The following is an 8,693-nucleotide window of genomic DNA, read 5'->3' as shown; positions in this document are numbered from 1 at the left end:
GCATCGAGGATAGATGTGGTTAGCTCCGTCTCGACCAGCCACAATGTCTCTTGTTCTAGGCGATTCTTCTATTTTCCAAGCTTTTTTAGTTGTAATAACACCACGGCAAGCTAGCGCCGCTCTTTGTGTGTGCCCGTGTAAAGGTTAGATGATGGAGAGAAGAGAGATTGAGATCGCAGACCTGGGATCCACCAGTAAGTGAGTCAACGGTCATGCACGTGTTGACGAGGCACTCCCTCTACTCTACTCAATGTAATACTGTATAAAATCAAGTTATGGGACAAAGCCAACAACCGTTGTTGTTTCAGACTATCGACTTACGCTTTGTAGTCCAGGTTGCCAGTTCGAATCTCGTCTTTCATATTTGTTAGTTTTAGGTCCAAATTTGATTAATGACAAGTGGGACCCCCGTGTGTTGTTCCGATATTTCAGTGTAGGATGGTTTTTCTGAACAAACACTTTGCGCGGTTAGACAAGTAACGGCACGACTTACACGTAATTTGCAAGTTTACAAACAAAAATGACAGTGGCATAGAATATCGCATCCACCCCGTAGCTTAGATGCTATGGTGATACGAGTTTTGACACCGTTGGAAGTGAGATCCAATGGCTTGGGAGTAGTCTTTGTAATTATGTGCAGTTTCTAAACTCTCCAAAGGTTTTTTTGCAAATAAAACATTTAGGCCTCATGTGTGCCGCTGCATCTTCGATCCAACGGCTCCCCGTTGCTCATATTAGGTGCTCCCCGTAGCTTAATTACCCGCTACGGTGATATGAGCATCTAGGTTGTATGATCAGTGATCAGATGGCACATGCGTAGTACTTGTACTTTCTGTGCATTTCCCAAACTCTCTCAGCCGTATACTGCAAAAACATTCAAACCTCTTACTGTGGGCCGTTAGATCTCAGTGAACTCGTATCACCATAGAATCTATGGTGCAGGAGCACCTCATATTCTCCCGTGCGAGAAAACATAAGGTGCTATCGCAGCTTGGATGCTACGATGATACGAGCTTCGAGGTCGTCTGATCTGAGATCCAATGGCATCTGAGCAGTCTTTGTGCTTGTAAGCAGTGGCCAAACTCTTTTGGGGCTTTTCTGCAAAAAACCATTCGAACCACCGAGGAGGTGTTGGGTCACAATTCCAATGGCTCTGAAGAGCTTCTATCACCAAAGCATCTAAGGTGTGGTACCACATGATATTCTTACATACAGGAGATGATGTCCTCCTTGATCTTAGATGCTACGGTGATACGAGCTTCGAGGTCGTTGGATATGGGATCCAAGGGCATCTGAGTAGTTTTTGTACAAATTTTGTGCAATTCTCAAAGTCATCAAGGTTTCCTGTAAAAATATTAAGACACATCATGTGAGCTGCTATATCTTAGATCTACAAGCTCCAAGCAACTCGTATCGGCATATAGCATCTAAGGTATGGGGGCACATGATATTCTCCCGGGGAGGAGGGGTGGGGGTGCACAACCAATCGGTGGTTGGGAGGGTGGGGACAAATATAATGTAAACAACCCTAAACAGAGCTCCACAATTTTATCTAAGGTCGAGGGGTTGACCCCCGACAATCATAGATCCGCCTAAACACAACATTTGCATGTACTGTAGTACTAGACCTAATATTCATGTTTCAGTTTCATGTTCATTTTAAATATTGAACTGAGGACCATGCATGTCTTACATTTTACTCCCTTTGTTCCTAAATATTAGTCTTTTTAGAGATTTCAAATGGACTCGCACATAAGGATGTATATAGACATAATTTAGAGTCTAGATTCACTCATTTTGCTCCATATGTAGTCACTTGTTGAACTCTCTAAAAGACTAATATTTAGGAGTAGAAGGAGTATTTTTGAATTCGTGTCATACATGCATGGTTTGGAAAAATATATGCACTATACTTATTGGATTGTTGTTGTGTTTGTGCGTGTGTGTCTCTGAGTGTGGTCTATGCTTCATACATACAAAGTTTTCTCACATCCATATTGTTCATCTTTTAAATTTGAATTTGCATTGGAAAACTTACTAGGGATACCATGAAATGTGAAATCCACATTGAGATCACTATATCACAAACTCACTCTAATTCAACAACTCATCATAAATCAATTACCACGTTGAGATTAGTATTTGCAAGGAAAATACGACCATTGTAATACACATAGATTCATTCGGCAATTTAAAAGGTTCCTTTCGTATTCTCGTATGGTAGGACCCAACGGCGTACCAGCCAGACCTTGGCTCGTGTTGATCCTAAAAAATAAAATAAAATAAAACCGGGCTCGTGTCCTTCAGTGGCGTGCGTGGTACGCACATTAGGCAACCCCAACCAGTCGAGCCTCAGCGTTTCAAGTCGAAATATCTGGCAGCCAGAATTCCAGCCCTAGGAAATTCCCCTCATGTCCCCGGTCCATAATGACTACTGATGAACAACAGAGGGATGCTTTAGTAACTAGACAACGTTACTTACCGTGCCGAGCACAGTTCAATTCCCTTGGTCGCCGCTCGTCAAGGTCACCCGTCAACTTCATTGCCTAGTACTACACCAGGATGAGCACAGAATTGCGCCCCTTTATTCATGCCTAGTACTTGAGTTAATATACCAGGCAATGCACTGGTATGAAGGGATTATCCTTTTACTCTGCATATATAACTTGTCTGAAGTCTAACTAAGCAAAATGTTTGACTAAATCCTTTCTTAAGAAATACAACAGGACAGATGTACGGCTTGAAAATTTATTACATGATGCAGGTTATGATATTGTTTCGAATCCTCAGAAAATCCAAAAGTGAGCATAAATTCTTGAAACTAAGCATGGTCACGTGATATGTCATAAATATTACTTCCTAAGTTTTTTCTTCAATTTGAGACAAGCTGCTTATGACAAGTTGCACAAATGAAGAGCCAAGGTATTTTGGAACAAAGACCTGTCACGTTAAGGCGAACGCTTTCACTATTGAAACCGTGGGCATTTACATGCCGCCACGAGTCCCCGCTTCTTATCGGCAGGTGCCGTCCGAGCAAGCGTGTGAGTCGACGGGAGGCGTGCGAGCAGACCGCTGCGTCGGCTGACAGGGAGGCATGCGAGCAGACCGCTGTGCAGGCTCACCGGGAGGCGAGCCCTTTGACCAGGCTCCGCCGCCCACCTTCGTCTCAACTGCTCCCACTTTTAATGTCGCCGGTGCCGCAGTTTAAAATCAACCCCACACTACCCGGTATCGCTACAATCTTCTCTTTTCCTCTCCGATTCTCCTGTCGTCTACCTCCAACTAGCCTGACCTAAACGTACGCCATGACGCATCATGATGGTCTGCCCTTAGTATTCCAGTTTCCCGAGGAAGACACCTAGCCAGAGTCTCAAGAACATAAGGCGCTTTGGGATGACCTTGAGCTGGCCTTGCGGGAAGACGCCACGCCTGTCCCCGCTCCCGTTCTGGCTCCCGTCGCCCCGATTGCGCCAGCGCCCATCCCCGTGGCATTGATGGGCCGGGAGCCGCACATTGTTGCCGAGCTTGACCCCACGGGGTTCCACGAGGTCCCCGCCGACTTTCACGCGCCCGTGCACCTGCCAGCACATGCGCCTGCGCGTGCACTAACGCGCACGCCCATGCCGGTGCCCATGCACCTGCCAGTGCATGCGTCTGCGCGTGCACTGACGTGTGGGACCGTGCTGGTGCCCGTGCCATGAATGTCTTTGCCGCGCCGTTGACAGTGCATGTCCCCGCGCGGGTGCCAGTGCCCCCCTCAGTGGCATGGATGGCCGCCGTCGACCGCTTCCTTGCACCAACGCCAGTCGCCTCCTCCCGCCAGTTGACTCGCTCCGAAGTCCAGAACATTTTGGCCTTCCTTGAAGCTAGGCCAACGTCCAGGAGTATGCCAACAACGGCGCAAGACACCGCCGTCGTTGTCGGTCAGTGGCCCGACGACACACAGAGCATGACAGAGGAGCTGCTTCCCACCGCAAGACGCCGCCGCCGTCGCGTAATATAAATTTTCCATAAAAACGTTCGGATTGCCATGCTTAAAATCCGAATGTTTATCATTTCCGTTTATTTTATATCAATCATCGTATAATTAAATATAAAACATCATCAAGCCACATGTATTCCTTGTAATCCAACGACCTAGACTGCTTCAATGTCGAGCGCTCAACACGTTTAGCGTGCAGTTAATTTCGTGCCAAAAATAGTGCTAATCACATAATAACACGCAAATAATATCCTACTTAATATCCGCATGCACTTATTATACTTCCAAATTAACGTGCATTCCACGTACACACTGACTAGTGCTTCTAGTACGTGAAACTGGTGCCGTAACCTGTGAACGCGTCCAGATATGGTCAATGGCAACATCGCCCGCGAGTTCATCGTGTTTGCCCGTGCGTCTAAACGCAGAAGGGGAGGAGAGAGAGAGAGAGCACACATGGAACCCACCAGTAAGTGAAGGCGAATAGTACTAAAAATAATATTACATGTTATCCATTAAATAGGCTGTGGTAATATAAAAACATTATGTGAACAAAGGGGGGTACAATAAACATTGTTATTCTACGTATGTTGCCTACTGACGTGCGGCTTGAAGGCCCGGTCGCATTTTCGATCATCATCCTTTATTTTTTAATTTGTATATGGGTCCAAATTTGTTTCATGACATGTGGGCCCCTCGGTGTGTAGTTTGTAGCACTTTAATTTGTGGGTCGAAATTTGTTCCATTCCAAGTGGACTATCGGTGTGTAGTTTTGTAGCTTATTTATAATAATTAAAGAGAACAACGGAGTTTTTTGCAATAATACCATGGTGCGAGGTTGAAGGCGAGAAAGGACGTGCGAGAGAGCGATGAGCGAGCCAGAGGGAAATCAACTAGGGGAGTTGCGACGGTTGCAGCGGTGTTTGGAGTAGTTGTGGGCCGAATGCTATGAAAATATAATCTAAACCGATCGGAATAAATGCCTACACAAATTAATCCAAGGTAGGAGTGCCCCTCGCAATGTCAATAGCTCCGGCTTTGCGAGGGATGGGGAGGTACCTTCAATGCGTGGAACATACGGTGTGAGAAAGCGAGGTCAATCGAGAGACATATAGATAGAGAGACAAAGTGAGTGTGGTCTGACATTCATTAAACAGATATATATGCTCTAGAGAGACATTGTCTGCTTGAGCTTTTGGCAAGGGTGAGGGCTGTAAGATAGAGCTTGAGAGATGATCCAGTCACATACTTGTAGATATATTTTGTGCGTGGGAGGAAGCAAGGTCAATCGATCACATAAGGTTGTCGTGCAATCGAAAGAGTGAGACGGGTTGGAGAGAGTGACCTAGATAGACAATGTGCGTGAGAGAGTATACAATGTGAATAGGTCGAATTGGGATCAAACATGGTGATATATCGTTTTTGTCTGAGAAAGAGCAAGGTCAATCGAGACATACAAAGAGAGAGAGAGAGAGAGAGAGAGAGAGAGAGAGAGAGAGAAAGAGAGATTGAGTGAGCTGGCCCTCCATGAGGTCGAAAGAGTGGGGGCGGCGTGGATGGGCTGACCTAGATAGTCAATCTGCGTGAGAGAGTATAGAGTGTGTCGATCGAGGCCCGAATAGGGAGATATATCATTTGTGTGTGAAAGAAAACGAGGTTAAACGAGACTCAGATAAAGAGAACGAGATTGAGCGAGTGTGGCCCGCCGTGCGGAAGAAAGAGTGAGACAGTCTCGAGGAAGTGACCTAGATAGACAACATGCGTGCATGCGCATGAGAGGTTGGGGGGCTAGATATGCAATGCATGTATTTAGTGCGAGAGGGTGAGAGGGAGAAGGAGAGGGAGAGAGAGAGCTTGGCATGGGGTGCAATGGCGGGTGTGTGAGGTACAGGGGTTGTGTAGTTGACAGACTTAGAGATCGAAACATGAAGAGAAAGAATGAACGTGTGTTGGAAACCGATATCTTCCTAAGGTGGTTAGGAGAGGAAAATTGACCGATACATGAAGTATGTAGCGTGTGTGCGGGGGGGGGGGGGCTAAAAACAACATTTGAATATACATAGTATGAGACTTAATATCGATGTTTCAATTCGGTGTACATTGTAAGATTTGAACTGAGGACCATGCATACGGGTAATTATTTCAAATTCGTGCCATACTAAGTTTCGAAAAGTTGACATTGACTCAATTTGTTGTGCTTTTTTGTAGGTCATATGTTTGAATCCATCCAAAAGTTTTCTCACTACCATGGTGTTCATCATATACATGTGAATTTGTATTAAAAAAGTAGCGTGGATATAGTGAAATGTGAAATCCACGTTAGAATTGGAGATCGCTACGTGACACACACTCTAATTCAAATAACTAATTATGTGACACACACTCTAATCCACGTCAGCGTGGATACCGTTTCGATTTTTTTCAAACAACTCCTCATTAATTAATTTATAGTACACCCTCTGTTCACTTTTATAAGACCTTGGAGACATTTCAGAAAATGTGCAAAACAGTTCATTTTAAGTTGTCTGAAACGACTTACAAAAGTGAACGGAGGGAGTATCTCGTTTCGAATAACTAATTATTGCAAGGAAAACATGGGGATGGTAATACATACAGATTTGTTTGCATTCTCAAATGTAGGCGCACTAGGAAGACTAGGGTCGTGTCGGGGTGGACGCTGCTTCGGTGCCTTAAAGGCACCTGCCTTTGGGTCACTAACATGTGGGCCAGCCACCTGTTGGGCCCACATGTCATGGACACAAAGGCAGCTGCCTTAAGGCACCGAAGCATAGTCCTGTCAGGGTGGTCACGTGTGTCGGACGGACGCATAGCACCCAACTACCCACCCCCTCCCTCCCTCCCCCACTCCCCCCACCCCCACCCCCCAAAAAAGGACGACGAAAAAATAAGTTTGCGCTTCCATGTTTTGGATTGAAATATCTGGCGGCCCAATTCCAACCCTACAAAATCTTTCTTCTCCATCGTCCCCTTCCGCGCCCAGATTGCTCAAATCCCTAATTCGCCGCCAACCCTAGCAAAGTTCGAATTGCCCCTCATCTTGTCTCTTTCCCCACCTCTGTGCCGGACGACAACGACGAAGACGACGGTCGGGCTTCACCACCGCACTAGAGCTAGCTCATCTATGCCCTCGTCCACCGCACCAGGTGGTCCACTGACAACGTCGGCCGCCACAACCAACGTGCCTCACAGACACCGACTTCCACCGCATCAGGTGCGCTTCACCGACGCCGTCTCCTAGCTCACCGGGGCTACTTCACCGAGCACATCGTCGCACCTCCGCTCCCCAAGGTCGTTGGGGCTTCACCAACGGTCTTGTCCGCCGCATCGTAGTGCTCTGCTGCCACTCAAGATCTGCATCCGTGCGCGGCCAGCCAACGCCAGCGCATCACCCTCGATGGCCCTGAAGTGACCCGCACTCTAGCTAGGCGAGCATGCCAAAATGCCGGCCCGAACTAGGTATCCACACATCACTCCCTTCTGCACTGTTTCGGCGATGTTTGGATATTCTTTCACTGCTCTATTATCTTACACGCCTATGCAACTCTGACTTTAACTCTTATTTCTTCTGGAGATATCATGTGAAACAAGCAAATCCATTTTCTAGCGAAGCATGACGGCACTACGGGATCTGGTACACATCTTGCACAACCATATAACCTTGTAAGTATCTGTCCTCCGGTACAACATCAAGGTCGATTCCTCTTATTTGATCAACCATTCGCCATGTCAAAAATGCAGAGGGGGATGCAAGGAGCAAAAGGCCTGCACATCCAAGCAAGTGGTAACATGGACTTGCACATGGAACATCCCAAGCGCAAACAGAGCTGCAGTGAGCCTGTACAATGAGCTAGCATAAGTCCCTGCATTTCATTTAATTCGTACTAGCATTCGTGTATGATTTCTGTGCAGTGGCGGATCCACGAATTCAAGTTACCAGTGGCGAACATTTAACTTAAAAAATACGAAGGCACTTGCACTCCGGAAATCAACATAACTTGAGAAATGTGAAGCTACATGCACTTTGAAAACCAGTTAATGATCCAAAGTAGTTCAGATTATAAACACTAACTGATGCAAGCACCAAAAAACACAAAATGCAACATGGTGTACAAGGACTACAAACATGGTCTGTACCTTCTTGAATTATTCATTCTCTGGCTGAAAATATCGAAGTGTAATTGCTCCTATCACTACAAAAAAAAGACACATCCGTGACATTTTGGGCCGAACGAAAAAAAATTCTGGCATACATATGACACTTCTATGACGATAATTGTGACAAAACCCGGTATCATCATAGATGTGGTGGGCTCCTACTTCTATGACAAAAAATCATGACAGAAAATGGGCTTTTCATCCTGGGTGGGCTGGAGACGCAGCTGCATGACATTCTTTGGGCCGTCCATGACGGAAAAAACCGTGGTAGAAGCGAGGGGGAGGAAAATTTCGGGGAGTTGCCGGTTACTGTGGGAGGTCGGGGGCGGAGCGATGCGCGTTTCTCTCGTACGTACGCACGTGTGTGCGAGGCGTTGGCTCTAACTGAAGCCGAGCGAGGCGTTGGGCTCTAACTGAACCCGAGCGATTGCACTGCAGGCTACGCGTTACTGAACCTGAGCGATCGATCGATGGCTGTTAACTGAACCCGATGGAGCGATTCCTTTGCTACTGCAGCTAACTGAAGCCGGTCGAT

This window comes from Triticum dicoccoides, chromosome 1B (genome assembly GCF_002162155.2).
Source record: "Triticum dicoccoides isolate Atlit2015 ecotype Zavitan chromosome 1B, WEW_v2.0, whole genome shotgun sequence".
In the NCBI taxonomy this organism is placed as follows: Eukaryota; Viridiplantae; Streptophyta; class Magnoliopsida; order Poales; family Poaceae; genus Triticum; species Triticum dicoccoides.
Note: the sequence above shows the minus strand (reverse complement) of the source record.